The sequence below is a fragment of the Triplophysa dalaica genome, chromosome 5 (genome assembly GCF_015846415.1).
Source record: "Triplophysa dalaica isolate WHDGS20190420 chromosome 5, ASM1584641v1, whole genome shotgun sequence".
In the NCBI taxonomy this organism is placed as follows: Eukaryota; Metazoa; Chordata; class Actinopteri; order Cypriniformes; family Nemacheilidae; genus Triplophysa; species Triplophysa dalaica.
This window is the reverse complement of record NC_079546.1, coordinates 20,644,445-20,663,579: the sequence shown is the minus strand read 5'-3', so window position 1 is coordinate 20,663,579 and position 19,135 is coordinate 20,644,445. Positions and strand designations below refer to the sequence as shown.

The 19,135-nt window shown below is 42.4% G+C and overlaps 4 non-coding genes across 4 annotated transcripts; all 4 read right to left on the bottom strand.

Annotated features, from left to right (window-relative positions):
• Positions 1-537: 537 nt before the first annotated feature.
• On the bottom strand, positions 538-609 carry trnap-cgg (transfer RNA proline (anticodon CGG)). The gene has a single exon. It is a non-coding gene; the product is annotated as a tRNA-Pro (tRNA).
• A 1,077-nt stretch (positions 610-1,686) lies between these two features.
• Positions 1,687-1,758, bottom strand: trnap-cgg (transfer RNA proline (anticodon CGG)). The gene has a single exon. It is a non-coding gene; the product is annotated as a tRNA-Pro (tRNA).
• A 6,679-nt stretch (positions 1,759-8,437) lies between these two features.
• Positions 8,438-8,509, bottom strand: trnap-ugg (transfer RNA proline (anticodon UGG)). The gene has a single exon. It is a non-coding gene; the product is annotated as a tRNA-Pro (tRNA).
• Positions 8,510-10,237: 1,728 nt separating this feature from the next.
• Positions 10,238-10,309, bottom strand: trnap-ugg (transfer RNA proline (anticodon UGG)). The gene has a single exon. It is a non-coding gene; the product is annotated as a tRNA-Pro (tRNA).
• Positions 10,310-19,135: the final 8,826 nt, after the last annotated feature.

Sequence of the window (19,135 nt, the reverse complement as noted above, 5' to 3'; positions counted from 1 at the left end):
AGCCATATACCCCTTATTGTTGGGCAGTTGTACAAACAAGTCCTTCGCCCTGGGCAAGAAAAATCTCTCTGCCCAGATGTTTTTAGATCATAATTTTGGTGTGTGTGTGCAACCACATGCACGTCTCAGACATGGCCAATTTGTTCAGCTGTATTTTCCGCTTTCCCTTGGATGTAAAGACCTTTGGCTCATTGAGTACAGGTGACCTGTTGTCAGTATGAAAAGTAGCAATTGCTAATGAGAAGGCCAGCTGAGATTTGAGTCCAGAGTGCTAATCATTACACAATGGAATGCGACTTCAAGTGATAGATGACCCGCCTGGTTACCGAGGACAGTCTGCTCGGTCTGATGAGGTCAAAGAGCTCTTTGGTAGCGAGAGCAAAGCGATGAACACAGGCAAACTTGCCAAAACCCAGGATCGATCAATAGACATTCAAATCTTGAGTGTAACACTCTCCAATCTGAGCCAACCACCTATTTCGGATCCGCATAGCACTCCTTTAAGTACGTCCTGCCTTATGTGGAGCGCTTAAAGGAGGGCTCGTCCGGGATTTGAACCCGGGACCTCTCGCACCCGAAGCGAGCATCATACCCCTAGACCAACGAGCCGAACAATAAAGAACAATAGTGATTTCCAGCCCGATGCGAAAGGTATTTCCACCGCCCGTATTTCCCGTTTCAATTAGCCAAAGGAACATGTATCTTTGGAGGCAATGCAAGGGAATTAGCTCAAATGGTAGAGCGCTCGCTTTGCATGCGAGAAGTAGCGGGATCAACGCCCGCATTCTCCACGTCAGTGTCTTTCGGGGCTTCCTTCTTAGCCCTCCCTATTATACCCGTCCAGGCTCACCGCTGCAAAAAAAGGTTGTTGTGTTGGGACTTGCTCATATGCTCAGTCACAAAACACCAGCAGGTGTCGCTCCTCGCTAATGCACCTCGACACATATAACAAGAGTCTCCCGTATGGTATGTGTCTAGCTTTTACCCAGAGCAACATGATGCAGGAGCTTCACTTTCAAAGACAATGGAGTTGTCTCTTGAGATTCCACAAGTTTTCTTGCATAGTTACTTGCATTTTCATTAAGCCAGTGGTCCCGTGTGCTGTGCTGCGTGTTTTTTTTTTTTTTGCTTTCTTGTAGTATCACGAAAAGCCATATATCCCTTATTGTTGGGCAGTTGTACAAACAAGTCCTTCGCCCTGGGCAAGAAAAATCTCTCTGCCCAGATGTTTTTAGATCATAATTTTGGGGGTGTGTGCAACCACATGCACGTCTCAGACATGGCCAATTTGTTCAGCTGTATTTTCCGCTTTCCCTTGGGTGTAAAGACCTTTGGCTCATTGAGTACAGGTGACCTGTTGTCAGTATGAAAAGTAGCAATTGCAAATGAGAAGGCCAGCTGAGATTTGAGTCCAGAGTGCTAATCATTACACAATGGAATGCGACTTCAAGTGATAGATGACCCGCCTGGTTACCGAGGACAGGCTGCTCGGTCTGATGAGGTCAAAGAGCTCTTTGGTAGCGAGAGCAAAGCGATGAACACAGGCAAACTTTCCCAAAACCCAGGATCGATCAATAGACATTCAAATCTTGAGTGTAACACTCTCCAATCTGAGCTAACCACCTATTTCGGATCCGCATAGCACTCCTTTAAGTACGTCCTGCCTTATGTGGAGCGCTTAAAGGAGGGCTCGTCCGGGATTTGAACCCGGGACCTCTCGCACCCGAAGCGAGAATCATACCCCTAGACCAACGAGCCGAACAATAAAGAACAATAGTGATTTCCATCCCGATGCGAAAGGTATTTCCACCGCCCGTATTTCCCGTTTCAATGAGCGAAACGAACATAAATCATTGGACACAAAGCAGGGGAATTAGCTCAAATGGTAGAGCGCTTGCTTAGCATGCAAGAAGTAGCGGGATCGACGCCCGCATTCTCCACGTCAGTGTCTTTCGGGGCTTCCTTCTTAGCCCTCCCTATTATACCCGTCCAGGCTCACCGCTGCAAAAAAAGGTTGTTGTGTTGGGACTTGCTCATATGCTCAGTCACAAAACACCAGCAGGTGTCGCTCCTCGCTAATGCACCTCGACACATATAACAAGAGTCTCCCGTATGGTATGTGTCTAGCTTTTACCCAGAGCAACATGATGCAGGAGCTTCACTTTCAAAGACAATGGAGTTGTCACTTGAGATTCCACAAGTTTTCTTGCATAGTTACTTGCATTTTCATTAAGCCAGTGGTCCCGTGTGCTGTGCTGCGTGTTTTTTTTTTTTTGCTTTCTTGTAGTATCACGAAAAGCCATATACCCCTTATTGTTGGGCAGTTGTACAAACAAGTCCTTCGCCCTGGGCAAGAAAAATCTCTCTGCCCAGATGTTTTTAGATCATAATTTTGGTGTGTGTGTGCAACCACATGCACGTCTCAGACATGGCCAATTTGTTCAGCTGTATTTTCCGCTTTCCCTTGGGTGTAAAGACCTTTGGCTCATTGAGTACAGGCGACCTGTTGTCAGTATGAAAAGTAGCAATTGCTAATGAGAAGGCCAGCTGAGATTTGAGTCCAGAGTGCTAATCATTACACAATGGAATGCGACTTCAAGTGATAGATGACCCGCCTGGTTACCGAGGACAGGCTGCTCGGTCTGATGAGGTCAAAGAGCTCTTTGGTAGCGAGAGCAAAGCGATGAACACAGGCAAACTTGCCAAAACCCAGGATCGATCAATAGACATTAAAATCTTGAGTGTAACACTCTCCAATCTGAGCTAACCACCTATTTCGGATCCGCATAGTGCTCCTTTAAGTACGTCCTGCCTTATGTGGAGCGCTTAAAGGAGGGCTCGTCCGGGATTTGAACCCGGGACCTCTCGCACCCTAAGCGAGAAACATGCCCCTAGAACAACGAGCCGAGCAATGAGGAGCGAAAGTCATTTCATGCCCGATGGGAAAGGTATTTCCACCACCTGTATGCCCCGTTTCAATTAGCCAAAGGAACATGCATCTTTGGAGGCAATGCAGGGGAATTAGCTCAAATGGTAGAGCGCTCGCTTTGCATGCGAGAAGTAGCGGGATCGACGCCCGCATTCTCCACGTCAGTGTCTTTCGGGGCTTCCTTCTTACTTCTTAGCCCTCCCTATTATACCCGTCCAGGCTCACCGCTGCAAAAAAAGGTTGTTGTGTTGGGACTTGCTCATATGCTCAGTCACAAAACACCAGCAGGTGTCGCTCCTCGCTAATGCACCTCGACACATATAACAAGAGTCTCCCGTATGGTATGTGTCTAGCTTTTACCCAGAGCAACATGATGCAGGAGCTTCACTTTCAAAGACAATGGAGTTGTCACTTGAGATTCCACAAGTTTTCTTGCATAGTTACTTGCATTTTCATTAAGCCAGTGGTCCCGTGTGCTGTGCTGCGTGTTTTTTTTTTTTTGCTTTCTTGTAGTATCACGAAAAGCCATATACCCGTTATTGTTGGGCAGTTGTACAAACAAGTCCTTCGCCCTGGGCAAGAAAAATCTCTCTGCCCAGATGTTTTTAGATCATAATTTTGGTGTGTGTGTGCAACCACATGCACGTCTCAGACATGGCCAATTTGTTCAGCTGTATTTTCCGCTTTCCCTTGGGTGTAAAGACCTTTGGCTCATTGAGTACAGGTGACCTGTTGTCAGTATGAAAAGTAGCAATTGCTAATGAGAAGGCCAGCTGAGATTTGAGTCCAGAGTGCTAATCATTACACAATGGAATGCGACTTCAAGTGATAGATGACCCGCCTGGTTACCGAGGACAGTCTGCTCGGTCTGATGAGGTCAAAGAGCTCTTTGGTAGCGAGAGCAAAGCGATGAACACAGGCAAACTTGCCAAAACCCAGGATCGATCAATAGACATTCAAATCTTGAGTGTAACACTCTCCAATCTGAGCCAACCACCTATTTCGGATCCGCATAGCACTCCTTTAAGTACGTCCTGCCTTATGTGGAGCGCTTAAAGGAGGGCTCGTCCGGGATTTGAACCCGGGACCTCTCGCACCCGAAGCGAGCATCATACCCCTAGACCAGAGGTCACTAACAGGCGGACCGCGGTCCGGGTCCGGACCCAGAAGTCATCCCATACGGACCCGGACCTACAGCCAAAAATATAACGTTATGATGTAAAAACTGGCGGGGCGCTTCTATTTCATCGGCGCAGCTGTTGTAGTCTTTACGGTAGTGGTAGTGGAAACGCACAGACCAATTGCATGCGAGTGAAGCCATCCCACGTGATACCGCTCAGCCAATCAAGTCTGGTAAACATTGCGACTCGACAGTGCAGACAGATGAGAAAGTTGCGGCAAGTTACACATGAAAAGACGGTAGAAAGAAAATAAGATAGCGAGCACTGTAGTGTATGTAATCAAAAGGAGAGATACAGACGACTGCGCCGGAGAAAGAGAGAGAAACAGGCGAGTGAGACGGAGAAAGAGAAACAGACGAGAGAAATAGACAAGTGAAGAAGAGAGAGAGAAACAGGCGAGTGAGACGGAGAAAGAGAGAGAAATAGACAAGTGAAGAAGAAAGAGAGAAACAGGCGAGTGAGACGGAGAAAGAGAGAGAAATAGACAAGTGAAGAAGAGAGAGAGAAACAGGCGAGTGAGACGGAGAAAGAGAGAGAAATAGACAAGTGAAGAAGAAAGAGAGAAACAGGCGAGTGAGACGGAGAAAGAGAGAGAAATAGACAAGTGAAGAAGAAAGAGAGAAACAGGCGAGTGAGACGGAGAAAGAGAGAGAAATAGACAAGTGAAGAAGAAAGAGAGAAACAGGCGAGTGAGACGGAGAAAGAGAGAGAAATAGACAAGTGAAGAAGAAAGAGAGAAACAGGCGAGTGAGACGGAGAAAGAGAGAGAAATAGACAAGTGAAGAAGAAAGAGAGAAACAGGCAAGTGAGACGAAGGGAGAGAAAAATAAGGAACAAATGGCGCTCTCTAAAAAAAGAAAAGTGGACAGCGAAAATAGAGCATTTAATCCAGAATGGACAGATTCATTTATGTTCATACTTCCCACTGGTAGCACTAAACCAGTGTGTCTCATATGTTCTGAAACCGTGGCTCTTATTAAAAGTGGCAATGTGAAACGCCATTATGAGACAAAACATAAAGGTTATGAACAAACATACCCACTCAAATCTGAAGGGAGATCACAGAAAATAAGTAGTCTCCGAGCCCAATATGAGCAGTCCACCAGGATCCTGAGCCACACATTCACTGCCCAACAACGTGCTCATGAGTGTTCCCTCAGAGTTGCTTGGATTTTGGGTCAACACAAAAAGCCATTTACTGATGGAGGGGTTGTCAAAGAATGCATGACTGCAGTAGCTGAAACACTACTTGAGGGAAAACAAAAACAAGAACTTTGTGATAAAATAAAGCAAATACCCATGTCAGCATCATCTGCCACAAAGAAAAGCCAAATATTAGCTCAGGAAGTGCTAACCCAGCTAGATGAAGCCGTGCATAAGGCATCGTGTGTAAGCTTAGCTGTGGATGAGTCTACTGACATGTGTGATAATGCTCAGCTGTTAGTGTATGTAAGGTTTTACAACACAGACCAGAAAGCATTCTGCGAAGACCTGTTAGGTGTCACTCCCCTTCAGACCAGTACAAGAGGAGAAGACATCTACCTGGCCATAAAAGAGATGTTAACAAAGAGAGGAATAAAGCCAAAACAAGTGGTTTCAATAACCACAGATGGAGCCCCTGCTATGGTAGGAAGAGAAAAAGGAGCTGTAGCAAGACTGAAAGAGGACAATCCTGAGCTCAAAGCTTATCATTGCATCATTCATCAATCTGTCCTCTGCGCCTCCCTGTCAGAGGAGCATGCTGAGGTGATGAATACAATGATGAAAATGATCAATTTTCTCAGGGCATCCTCTTCCTACCAGCATCGCATGCTTAGGGAATTCCTCAGAGAAGTTGATGCCAATGCTGATGATCTTTTGCTGCACAACAATGTGAGATGGCTCAGCAAAGGCAGGGTGTTAGCACGCTTTTGGTCCATCAGGAGGGAAGTAGCATATTTTTTGACAGAGCTAGTAAGTCAGAAAGCAGCACAGTTTTCACTATTTTTAGAAAACAAGAAACAGATGGATAATGTGGCCTTTTTGGTTGATATCACTTCACATCTGAATGAACTGAACTTAAGGCTACAGGGCAAGGACAATTCAATTTGTGAACTGATGACAGCTGTCCGCTCCTTTCAAAGGAAACTTGAGGTGTTCAAGGAAGACCTGCAGGGAGACTGTGTACACTTCCCAGCAGTGCAGGATCAGGTTCAAGGACAGAGAGATGTGTCTTCCTTTGTTGACTTTATTGATAAGCTGATTTTAAACTTCAGCAACCGTTTCGACAGCTTCAGGTTTGGACAGCAGCTCACCATGTTCATTCAGAACCCATTTCTCATCACAGATGTCATGGAGTTCTCAAAGGAAGTCACACAGCACTTTAAATGGGTAAATGCTGGGCCTCTCCAGATGCAATTGGTTGATCTCCAAGCAGATGTGGCTCTGAAAGAGCAGTTTGTAAGAAGTGACTCTTCCACATTCTGGCTTCAAATGGTCCCTGAGACAGCTTTCCCAGGTCTGAGGAAAGTTGCTCTACACATCTTGACCATGTTTTGCTCCACATACAACTGCGAGGCAGCTTTCTCAACAATGAACATAATCAAGACTAAATATCGTTCCAGGCTCACCAATGAGCACCTTCACATGTGTATGAGAATTGCCCTGACTCCATTCAAACCCAGGTTTAAAATCCTGGCAAGACAAGCTAGAGCTCAATTCTCTCACTGAGCAAAAAGTGGGGAGTGGGATATAAGAAAGTTATACTCTAAAACTGTTAAATTGTTAAGATATGTTGAGATTAATTATTTGTAAAATTGGTTACGATTGTTAATTCAATATGTAAAACAGAAAAGGAGAAATTCAAGCTTTTCCTCCCTTTATTTTATTTGTCTAAAGTTAAGCACTTTATTTGAACATACACAATTTTCACATTTAATTTATTTTCCCTTATTTCGGAATACAGTCCTACTTTTATTTTGTTAATGAGAGAACATTATACATATCTACAGTCATGCATACATGTTCAGTTCTATGTTACATGACAATAAATATTGTCAAAACGTTTTTGAATTGTACTGAATTCATTTGATTTGGTAGTCAGTTATTTATTACATGCACATGCTGATACAACTACTAGGCTACTTAAATATATAAGCTATCATACTACCTAGTTAGACATTATGATATTCTGGACCTTTGCTTCAATAAATTTTCTCTAACTGGACCTCTTCAAATATTAGTTAAATACCCCTGCCCTAGACCAACGAGCCGAACAATAAAGAACAATAGTGATTTCCAGCCCGATGCGAAAGGTATTTCCACCGCCCGTATTTCCCGTTTCAATGAGCGAAACGAACATAAATCATTGGACACAAAGCAGGGGAATTAGCTCAAATGGTAGAGCGCTTGCTTAGCATGCAAGAAGTAGCGGGATCGACGCCCGCATTCTCCACGTCAGTGTCTTTCGGGGCTTCCTTCTTAGCCCTCCCTATTATACCCGTCCAGGCTCACCGCTGCAAAAAAAGGTTGTTGTGTTGGGACTTGCTCATATGCTCAGTCACAAAACACCAGCAGGTGTCGCTCCTCGCTAATGCACCTCGACACATATAACAAGAGTCTCCCGTATGGTATGTGTCTAGCTTTTACCCAGAGCAACATGATGCAGGAGCTTCACTTTCAAAGACAATGGAGTTGTCACTTGAGATTCCACAAGTTTTCTTGCATAGTTACTTGCATTTTCATTAAGCCAGTGGTCCCGTGTGCTGTGCTGCGTGTTTTTTTTTTTTTGCTTTCTTGTAGTATCACGAAAAGCCATATACCCCTTATTGTTGGGCAGTTGTACAAACAAGTCCTTCGCCCTGGGCAAGAAAAATCTCTCTGCCCAGATGTTTTTAGATCATAATTTTGGTGTGTGTGTGCAACCACATGCACGTCTCAGACATGGCCAATTTGTTCAGCTGTATTTTCCGCTTTCCCTTGGATGTAAAGACCTTTGGCTCATTGAGTACAGGTGACCTGTTGTCAGTATGAAAAGTAGCAATTGCTAATGAGAAGGCCAGCTGAGATTTGAGTCCAGAGTGCTAATCATTACACAATGGAATGCGACTTCAAGTGATAGATGACCCGCCTGGTTACCGAGGAAAGGCTGCTCGGTCTGATGAGGTCAAAGAGCTCTTTGGTAGCGAGAGCAAAGCGATGAACACAGGCAAACTTCCCAAAACCCAGGATCGATCAATAGACATTCAAATCTTGAGTGTAACACTCTCCAATCTGAGCTAACCACCTATTTCGGATCCGCATAGCGCTCCTTTAAGTACGTCCTGCCTTGTGTGGAGCGCTTAAAGGAGGGCTCGTCCGGGATTTGAACCCGGGACCTCTCGCACCCAAAGCGAGAATCATACCCCTAGACCAACGAGCCGAACAATAAAGAACAATAGTGATTTCCAGCCCGATGCGAAAGGTATTTCCACCGCCCGTATTTCCCGTTTCAATGAGCGAAACGAACATAAATCATTGGACACAAAGCAGGGGAATTAGCTCAAATGGTAGAGCGCTCGCTTTGCATGCGAGAAGTAGCGGGATCGACGCCCGCATTCTCCACGTCAGTGTCTTTCGGGGCTTCCTTCGTACTTCTTAGCCCTCCATATAATACCCGTCAAGGCTCACCGGTGCAAAAAAAGGTTGTTGCGTTGGGACTTGCTCAAATGCTCAGTCACAAAACACAAGCAGGTTTCGTTCCTCTTTAATGCACCTCGACACAAGTTTCCTAGCAGCCTTACTTGCATTTTCATTAAGCCAGTGGTCCTGTGTGCTGTGGTGCGAGTTTTTTGAAAAGCGATATCCCCCTCATTGTTGGGCAGTTGTCAGAAGAAGTACTTATTTCGGCAGAGGTTGGTAACCAACTGAGCTAACCGGCCGAGGGTCCCATTCAGTCACATTATGGAATTGCATAGCGCTCCTTTAAGTACGTCCAGTCTTATGTGGAAAGCTTAAAGCAGGGCTCGTCCGGGATTTGAACCCAGGACCTCTCGCACCCTAAGCGAGAATCATGCCCCTAGAACAACGAGCCGAGCGATGAGGAGCGAAAGTCATTTCCTGCCCGATGGGAAAGGTATTTCCACCACCTGTATGCCCCGTTTCAATTAGGCAAAGGAACATGCATCTTTGGAGGCAATGCACGGGAATTAGCTCAAATGGTAGAGCGCTCGCTTTGCATGCGAGAAGTAGCGGGATCGACGCCCGCATTCTCCACGTCAGTGTCTTTCGGGGCTTCCTTCTTAGCCCTCCCTATTATACCCGTCCAGGCTCACCGCTGCAAAAAAAGGTTGTCGTGTTGGGACTTGCTCATATGCTCAGTCACAAAACACCAGCAGGTGTCGCTCCTCGCTAATGCACCTCGACACATATAACAAGAGTCTCCCGTATGGTATGTGTCTAGCTTTTACCCAGAGCAACATGATGCAGGAGCTTCACTTTCAAAAACAATGGAGTTGTCACTTGAGATTCCACAAGTTTTCTTGCAGAGTTACTTGCATTTTCATTAAGCCAGTGGTCCCGTGTGCTGTGCTGCGTGTTTTTTTTTTTTTTGCTTTCTTGTAGTATCACGAAAAGCCATATACCCGTTATTGTTGGGCAGTTGTACAAACAAGTCCTTCGCCCTGGGCAAGAAAAATCTCTCTGCCCAGATGTTTTTAGATCATAATTTTGGTGTGTGTGTGCAACCACATGCACGTCTCAGACATGGCCAATTTGTTCAGCTGTATTTTCCGCTTTCCCTTGGGTGTAAAGACCTTTGGCTCATTGAGTACAGGTGACCTGTTGTCAGTATGAAAAGTAGCAATTGCTAATGAGAAGGCCAGCTGAGATTTGAGTCCAGAGTGCTAATCATTACACAATGGAATGCGACTTCAAGTGATAGATGACCCGCCTGGTTACCGAGGAAAGGCTGCTCGGTCTGATGAGGTCAAAGAGCTCTTTGGTAGCGAGAGCAAAGCGATGAACACAGGCAAACTTGCCAAAACCCAGGATCGATCAATAGACATTCAAATCTTGAGTGTAACACTCTCCAATCTGAGCTAACCACCTATTTCGGATCCGCATAGCGCTCCTTTAAGTACGTCCTGCCTTGTGTGGAGCGCTTAAAGGAGGGCTCGTCCGGGATTTGAACCCGGGACCTCTCGCACCCAAAGCGAGAATCATACCCCTAGACCAACGAGCCGAACAATAAAGAACAATAGTGATTTCCAGCCCGATGCGAAAGGTATTTCCACCGCCCGTATTTCCTGTTTCAATGAGCGAAATGAACATAAATGATTGGACACAAAGCAGGGGAATTAGCTCAAATGGGAGAGCGCTAGCTTAGCATGCAAGAAGTAGCGGGATCGACGCCCGCATTCTCCACGTCAGTGTCTTTCGGGGCTTCCTTCGTACTTCTTAGCCCTCCATATAATACCCGTCGAGGCTCACCGGTGCAAAAAAAGGTTGTTGCGTTGGGACTTGCTCATATGCTCAGTCACAAAACACCAGCAGGTGTCGCTCCTCGCTAATGCACCTCGACACATATAACAAGAGTCTCCCGTATGGTATGTGTCTAGCTTTTACCCAGAGCAACATGATGCAGGAGCTTCACTTTCAAAGACAATGGAGTTGTCACTTGAGATTCCACAAGTTTTCTTGCAGAGTTACTTGCATTTTCATTAAGCCAGTGGTCCCGTGTGCTGTGCTGCGTGTTTTTTTTTTTTGCTTTCTTGTAGTATCACGAAAAGCCATATACCCCTTATTGTTGGGCAGTTGTACAAACAAGTCCTTCACCCTGGGCAAGAAAAATCTCTCTGCCCAGATGTTTTTAGATCATCATTTTGGTGTGTGTGTGCAACCACATGCACGTTTTGATGGTTATAGATAGGGATGGTATCGTTACGATTTTAACGGTATTACTACTAACATTACTAAGATGTTTTTCTAAGACTCTGTCTCTGTCCATGTCTTTCAGAAGATGGTGAAATATGCAGTTGTCGCTGTAGTAGGTGATTTTTTAACTGGAATTATTATTTACAATTATTAGAAATGTAAATACAACCTTGAATCTGCCCCAAAGTCATCTTTGTTTCTCTCTATTTTTATTTTTTTTAATCTGCTCCTGGCCTACAAGACCACCACTGGTTCGGCACCACCTTATCTTCACTCCCTAATGCAGACATATGTACCCGCCAGATCCCTACGCTCTGCAAACGAACGGCATCTTGTGGTGCTATCCCATAAAGGTAAAAAATCTCTCTCGCGCACCTTCTCCGGATCTGTTCCACCTGTGTGGAATAATCTGCCCGCTGCTACAAAATCTGCAGATTCTGTAGCCATCTTTAAGAAACACTACTGAAAACACATCTCTTCTGCCAACATCTTACTGATCTGTTCTGACTCTATTTTCTTCTCTACTCTAAAAAAAAAATGTATGAAGTATGAATGTAAGAAGTATGAATGAATGGTTCTGTATACTGTGTTAGGCTATATGAGACTACCCAGCTAGCAGAAGTTTGTTATAAGAACGTTCCTTAGATGTTTTTCATGTTTTTGAAAACGTTATAATAACATTCAAAATGTCTAGTTTTTGTTATGTTTTAAGAATGTTCCCAGCTAACAAAAGTCACCATCATGGTGATCAGTGTTTCTTTGAGCTGGTATCTTGACCCATTACCCTCATGTGTGAGATGTATTGGTAAGATATAACTGTACATGTAATGTACTGTTGTCATAGCAATCCAATCAGAATCTGATCTAAAGGAGATCGTAAATGGGCATTAAAATTGCTGTTATTTGGTGGTTAGATTAATGGATCTAATCTGATTGATTGATATGCATTTGATTTTAGAAGAAAATGTTCGATTGTGTTTTGTTTGCAATTTGTTGTCTACAAGTGTCTGCCGGATGTGTATACAAATATAAACTTATCCTACATAATGACTCTGACAAACACAGACATCAAGAGTCAGGGTATGAATCTCAACAATGGTGACAACCAACCAAACAAAACTTCATGGTGCAATGCATGCTGGGTAAATTCTTAGTACAAAACTTGTTCATGAAACCCAGCATGCATTTCACTAGATCTTTTTTCAGAATTGGTTTGTTGATTGTCACCATTGATGAGATTCATATCCTGATTCTTTAAGTCTGTCTTTGTCTAGACATTGCTGTGGTTTTTAAAACCCTTTTTACACAAATCTAATAGACTTTGAAACACAGTTACTTCCCTAAGAGTAAAATATTCTTTCAGGATCAAGAGTACCATTTACAATTGATGTCTATACTGTAGAACGAACTGCAGGAAGTAAATGCTATATTTGATTAGCTTTCCCATTGATTTGCTATAACTACAGTACATGACCTGCACAGAGTTAGTAACCATCAAATGCTCTCATATACGAGAGATGAAGGGACAAGAGACCAACTCAAAGAAACACTGATCACCATGATGGTGACTTTTGTTAGCTGGGAACATTCTTAAAACACAACAAAAACTAGACATTTTGAATGTTTTTAAAACGTTTTCAAAAACATGAAAAACATCTAAGGAACGTTCTTATAACAAACGTCTGCTAGCTGGGTAGTCTTCTTTTGATTGCACTTATGCTTTTGTTGTACTTATGCTGTCCTAATTGCTTCCATTATCTACCCCACTTGTAAGTCGCTTTGGATAAAAGCGTCTGCTAAATGACTAAAGTAAATGTTTAATTACCCTGCCGAGATCTTCAAATGCCACCGCATATGATACCATATTTAGTTTAAGTAGCATTAAGTAGCACAGTAGCCTTAGTGACATTTAGTCAGTGATTCTTTGGTTCAAAAACATACAGTTCACTCCACTTTGACTGAACTTACCTGCACTGAAAAAAACTGGCAGAGGACCACCAAGTGAATGGCTCCTTTTATCTCCAATTCATACCAGGATGTTGTAAACACCAGAAATATGCTGGCCCTTTTCACTGCCGCCTGACAGATGAGTAATTCACTTTTCCCTTTACACAATGTAAAAAATTACATATTTACATTTTTGGAATCATAAGTAGCATAAGCATGCTTGCTCCACCACATCTTTAAACCTGGAGTTGCTGTAAAGAAATTATAAGAATTCAGCGCTTGGACTTCTTTTCATGAATAGTATTTGACATTTAAAAAGTACTTATAGTATATTTATACAATATATAAATATATTGTACATAGTATATTGCCAAATGTAACGCAGCATGCTTTATTTATAATATATTTTATTAACAAAGTATTACATTTTAAATCGCTAGTGCTAGTTTTTTCTTCAAGAGTATACAGAAATATAATTGTAATAATTAATTTAAGTATTAAATATAATACTTCGATAACATCTGATTCTTCATTTCAAAAGTGCATTAATTGGGATGCAAATAAATGATAATGATAAATGTATTAGTAAATTAATGTCACGCAAATACCTAACCAAGACCATGCAGGACTTTTATTTTGGAACGTATTCCACCACAGGCAAGATTGGGTCAGGAATACGAATTATTATTAATAAAAATTAAATTGTGGAGCTCTGTAATTATAATTATAACTAGTAAGAATTTAATAAGAGAGCTCTATAAAATGAATTATTACTAGTAAGTATGAAATTAGAGTTCCCGATTGTGGCAGTACGAGGAAGTGAAGAGGCGGGGATTGATATTTGGGATAGCCAATCAGCGATCAGTGCTGGCTATTTAGATGTGGTTGGCAGCAGCCGGTAATGCGTCACATCCGGATCTTTCCCTGTGGGTGTTTGTGTGCGGTAGTTACAGGTGTGTGCTGCTAAGCATGTCGCAGCCTTCTCTTCCTTCATCAGTTTTTCCTCGGTGTTGACATTGTTTGTTGCATCCTAGCCTGTCCTTTTTCGTCCGGTATGTCGCTCACGTTGCTATGGTGGATTTATTGACTGCTCTAAATTCAGGTATGTAAACATATTTAATAGTTAACTCATCGAGGCTTACCAGTGGCGAGGGGTTTAAATGTCTAGTCCCTGTACTCCAGTTTAGTAACGGGGCGGGTGAAGACTGTGTGTCCTGACCTGTGAACGGTGTGCAGTTAATTGACGTGGTTTGGTAAGTCACTAACGGATGATTCGGGGGAAATCCTAGCGGCGGATGATGGTTATTTCTAATAACAATGTGTATTCATGTCACAGGATCCTCCCTTTTCTCCTCCTTGGAGTTCTCTCGTTCTCCCGTTGTTTCCCTTTCGTTGTCCTGGATTGTTAGATTCTACAGTGAGTTGTTTTGCCGTTGAAGCTACTGCTATGGCACACCCGGCGCTGTGAGCGCTACCTCCGGATCTTTTGCCGTTAGGGCTACTTGAGAGCTACTGCTGTTGTACACTCGGCGTGGTGATCGCTGCCTCGGGATCTTCACCGCTAAAGTTACGTGAGACTGCTGCTATTGGATACTCGGCGCTGTTTTTGCCGCTAAGCTAAGGCTAATTAAAGCTACTGATACTGAACTCCCGGTGTTGTGCCGAAAAATGTACCCCTGCCAGATTAAGCACCCCCTTCAAACACACGCTGTCTGATTGGCTAATTCTAACCACTCCCCTCCCCACACATCATCCTAACCCCTCCCCTAACACCTAATCCTCACCCTAACCATTGTGGGGATGAGGGGGTGCATAATCTGGCAGGGGTGCATTTTTCAGCATAACACCGGCGCCGTGGTCGCTGTCTCTGGGTTAGGGAGGCTCTAAGGAGGCTTCCTTTTCCACTGACCACCTGCTATGCCGTGTTGGTCCTCGTAACTGTGGTTATTGTAATTTACGTATGGTTTGATTTTTTGCTTTTTGTTTTACTTTGTATAATTCCTTTTTTGTTTCTTTTTCTTTTCACTCATTTAGTTTCAAGTTATTGAATGGGTAGTGTTTGTTTCGTTGTTTATTATTTTCTTTCAGGAGCTGGGGTCCCACGGGTGGAAGGTCCCTAATGGTGGTGGTGCTACAAGGTTTGCCGTGTTGTGTGACCTGTGTGATTGTGTGATTTGGATTCACGGGTAGTACGTGCTTTAGCACAATCAGTACGGTCGATCTTCCCTGTAGTGGATACCCCAGCCCTGTGTAAATGAGTGTTTAATTTCTTCATGTAATTATTGTGTTTAAACGTTTGTTTATTCTTTTTGGTTTATTGATTTCTTTTGTTATATGCTATGGTATGCGTGGCCCATTAAATCGGGTTGCTGGTATTGACCGGTTCTGCCTAAGCCGAGCTGTTTTTATTGTCTTTTATGCTAATGTCAATGTAATAAAATTCATTGTTTTTTTACTGGATACCCATGATCTCGGCCTACCTCAATTTATGAAGAGAACGAATCTGTGTGATCTTAGCTTGTGGGGTTTACCTTTAGTTCCTGGGTTTAACCCTCCCGGGTGGCGTAGTCGGATCTTGTAGTGATAGATGAACGGGTTCGTTTGAGAACCGGCCCCATCATCGCCCCGCCACACAAGGAGTCCAGAGGTCATCAGTCTAAGCTCCGGTTCTGGCCTGATGTTCTTCCCTGTTCACCGAAACGCTCGTGATGATGGGCAATCCACCTGATGATAACAACAGCCACAACTACAGTCATCCAGAACCAGACTCAAATTGGACAGTTTTTTTCTATTCCCATAACTTTTCTTTTCACTAATCAGTTACTTATCACCCACTTATATCTGTATAATCTTACAGTTGCCAGTAGTAATTTTATCTGGTATATTAAAGTACTGCTTCAATGACAGAGGAAAATTGTCTCTCCCGATTGAGTCTGTGCTCTCCCAAGATTTTTCTCTGTTCTTATAAATATATACATTTAAAGTGGAGTTTTGGTTCCTTCCCACTGTCGCTGCTGACTTATTCACAGGGAGAATGCTGATTTTGCTTAATCTATAAATATAAACGACTAACATAAATGTTGACATGCTTTGACATATAAATTGTATATATATATATATACAATGCTCAAAAGAATTAAGGGATCACTTAGTCATCACAGCTTAACACCATACCTCCATCCATTTTCTTATGCTTATCCCGAGCCACCTCAGCTGTCCCCTCTCGATATATCCGTCTGTCAATCTTCCGTTCCATCATTCCCTCACTCGTGAACAAGACTTGAACTCCTCCACTTGAGGCAGGGACTCTCCACCCACCTGATGTGGGCCAGCCACCCTTTTCCGACTGAGAACCAAGGCCTCAGATTTGGATGTGCTGATTCTTAACACCAAATTAGTTAATTTACAGAAATACTGATCAACCCAGTAAGGAAGCATAAGTGATTGTGAACCAATTTTACTTGTTTTGGTGCAAATAAAAATAACAACAGGTATACTGGAGAGGACACAGCAATGGTGGTCTGAGGAGGATCATCCAAAGAGGGTCACATAGACATCCACATGTAATGAAGTAAGGGGATGAAATCCATAGATCTGTTGTCAGATCTTATGCTGGTGCAGTGCAGAGCTCTCCTGTTGCATGTTAATGCCTGGCCTCATGCAACCAGACTATGTAGATAGTTTCTAGATGTTGAAGGCATTGATGCCATTGACTGGTCCTCAAGTTCCCCACACCTAAATCCAGTTGAGAACCTCTAGAATCTCATGTATCCAAAACCGTAACGTACCACCATGGACTTTCCAGGAGCTCACTTATGCTTGATCCAAGTCTTTGAGGAGATTCCCCAGGACACCATGTGTCATCTCATCAGTAGAATGCCCAGACATTGTTGTAAGTTCATACGGGCATATGGGGCCATGCACATTACTGACTAATGTAACTGAAGTCAAACTTGGTGGTTGATGGAGTTCTTATTCAATCTGAGTAACGATCACTGCCGTTGTAAGATGCTAAAGGTCACCCTCACATTCTGTCCTATTATCATAAAATCATTGTATATAAAAACTTTATTTATTTTTATTAATTACAAAAGACAAATACCTTGATGTTAGTTCTTTAAATCAAATCCAAAGAGAATATACCAAAATTCAACTCAAGGGGCAATTTTTGATGAGGTCTTCAGGATTTTCTCACAGGATACTTCTCAAAGAAATATGTGGAGTTGTTGCCAGTTTGATCATGTTTTCATGAGATTTTACAAATATGTGATGGAAAAAGACATTAATATATTAAAAAAAAACTAGACTTATCTTACGAAGTTTGGTTTAGGTCTTGCACATTTGTCACACCACAACTAGAGGCTCTCCAGGCTGCTTTACTGCACCCTTGACCATTTCTCATGGCTGTGAATTACATGTAATAATCTTATGATTATGTTCAGTTCCAATATTTGACATTTATATATGACCCTGCCTCTGAAAACAAAGCTAAGCATTTTTATTAGTTAAACCAGATAGCACAGGTATGTCTGCTAAAGCACTTGAGATCTGCAGAACATCTGTTTAAAAGCATCTGCTTAACATCTTACAAAAGAGCTGTTGTACATCCATTCTAAATTATAAACATCTTACGGACATCTTTTAGATGTCTATATTACATTGGACAGAAGACGTCTCAGAGATGTATGGCAGATGAGCAAACAGTCTCTGCCAGATGTCCTGCAGATGTCTTCACGAGACATATCTCCTAAATCATTATTTTTTTTACCCTAAGGACCTCCTATTATATTTTTGTCATTCAAGCTTTCTGCATTTCTCTTTTCTAATTAATTTAGTAAAGTAAGATCAGATTTGTAGTTCTGCAGTTTGAACTCTTAAAAGAACCACAATACACAGCACATGATTCCTCTCACTGTAAACTGTTTTTTTTCTCTGAAAGTCCCTTTGAGAACAGCCACCCCTGCTGTTCTATTTCTACCATGACACAACCTGACATAATTAGCTGACATTGACAGCGTTTCCTGTAATATAAAAATCTGTATCTTAAACATACAGTCTTTATTTATGTTGAGGATCATGCTGAAAACTGAAGCACCAATGTCAGGATAACAGTCAAGAACCCTAACACTGCTGAGACACAGACAAGGATGACTCAATAATCTATTTAACATGTTTTACTCAAATATCTGCACAGTTGGTTTCAAATCAAATGTTTATTGGAATATTTGTGTGTCCCACGTTTATACAGAAACACATTTGTAACTATAGAACAACAATAAAATTACAGAATTAGTGTGTTAAAACAATCAAATTATTAAATTTAAGTTCCAACATAATTTATTTGTACATTTAAAAAAATTGAAAGTTTAATTTCAGTTCACCCTTCATAATCTCAATTTCTACTTTCATTTGTATTGAAACATTTAATTTAAAAGCATCAGATTTGAAATGTCGGGATTTAAAGGTTCAACGGTATACTACAGTTAACACACCCATAAAACATATAGAATATAAGAACATCCTACTTTCGCTCACATTGTTACATGTATCATGTTCAATCATACGTAAATAAAACAAAAAAATATTTTTTATAAATACAGTTTTGTCTATTTGGTAATTTAGTTTGTCTGCATTTTCAGCCAATAGGCTAAAATAATATGATTTCTAAACATAATAGAACTATAATATCCTAAATAGTTATATATAAGGCCTAAGTTTCTTGCCTCAGGATCATCATCTTAATCTTTTCTACGACCGGGGAACTGCGTTGCTGTTCGCTTAATGCTCCAGTGCTGAATATCACTGTGCATGTGTTTGGGGGCTTCAATAAACCGGAACATTATCTAGATGCAGTTGATCGTGGGAGCCAGTACTGTTTCACATTCAAAGCCAACGTAATGACATTATCGGTCTGGAGAGCCAATGGTGTCGATGCTGACGTAATTCTTCATCTGGCCGCAATTTCTGAACGTCTCTTGTTCACCAGATCGGAGATTTACGGCAGACGGTGACTGCTTTTGCATCTGTTTCTCATACAAACCGATCGTTTGAAACCCAAAGGGGTCCCCTGCACTGACCGAGCATCTATATGTGACGAGTCGGGAGTGAGAATGTGTTGCTCACATTGAGTAATTTCTCTAAATGATCTTAATATGTCTTTCTCAGCTAAAACCTCATTAAAACAATC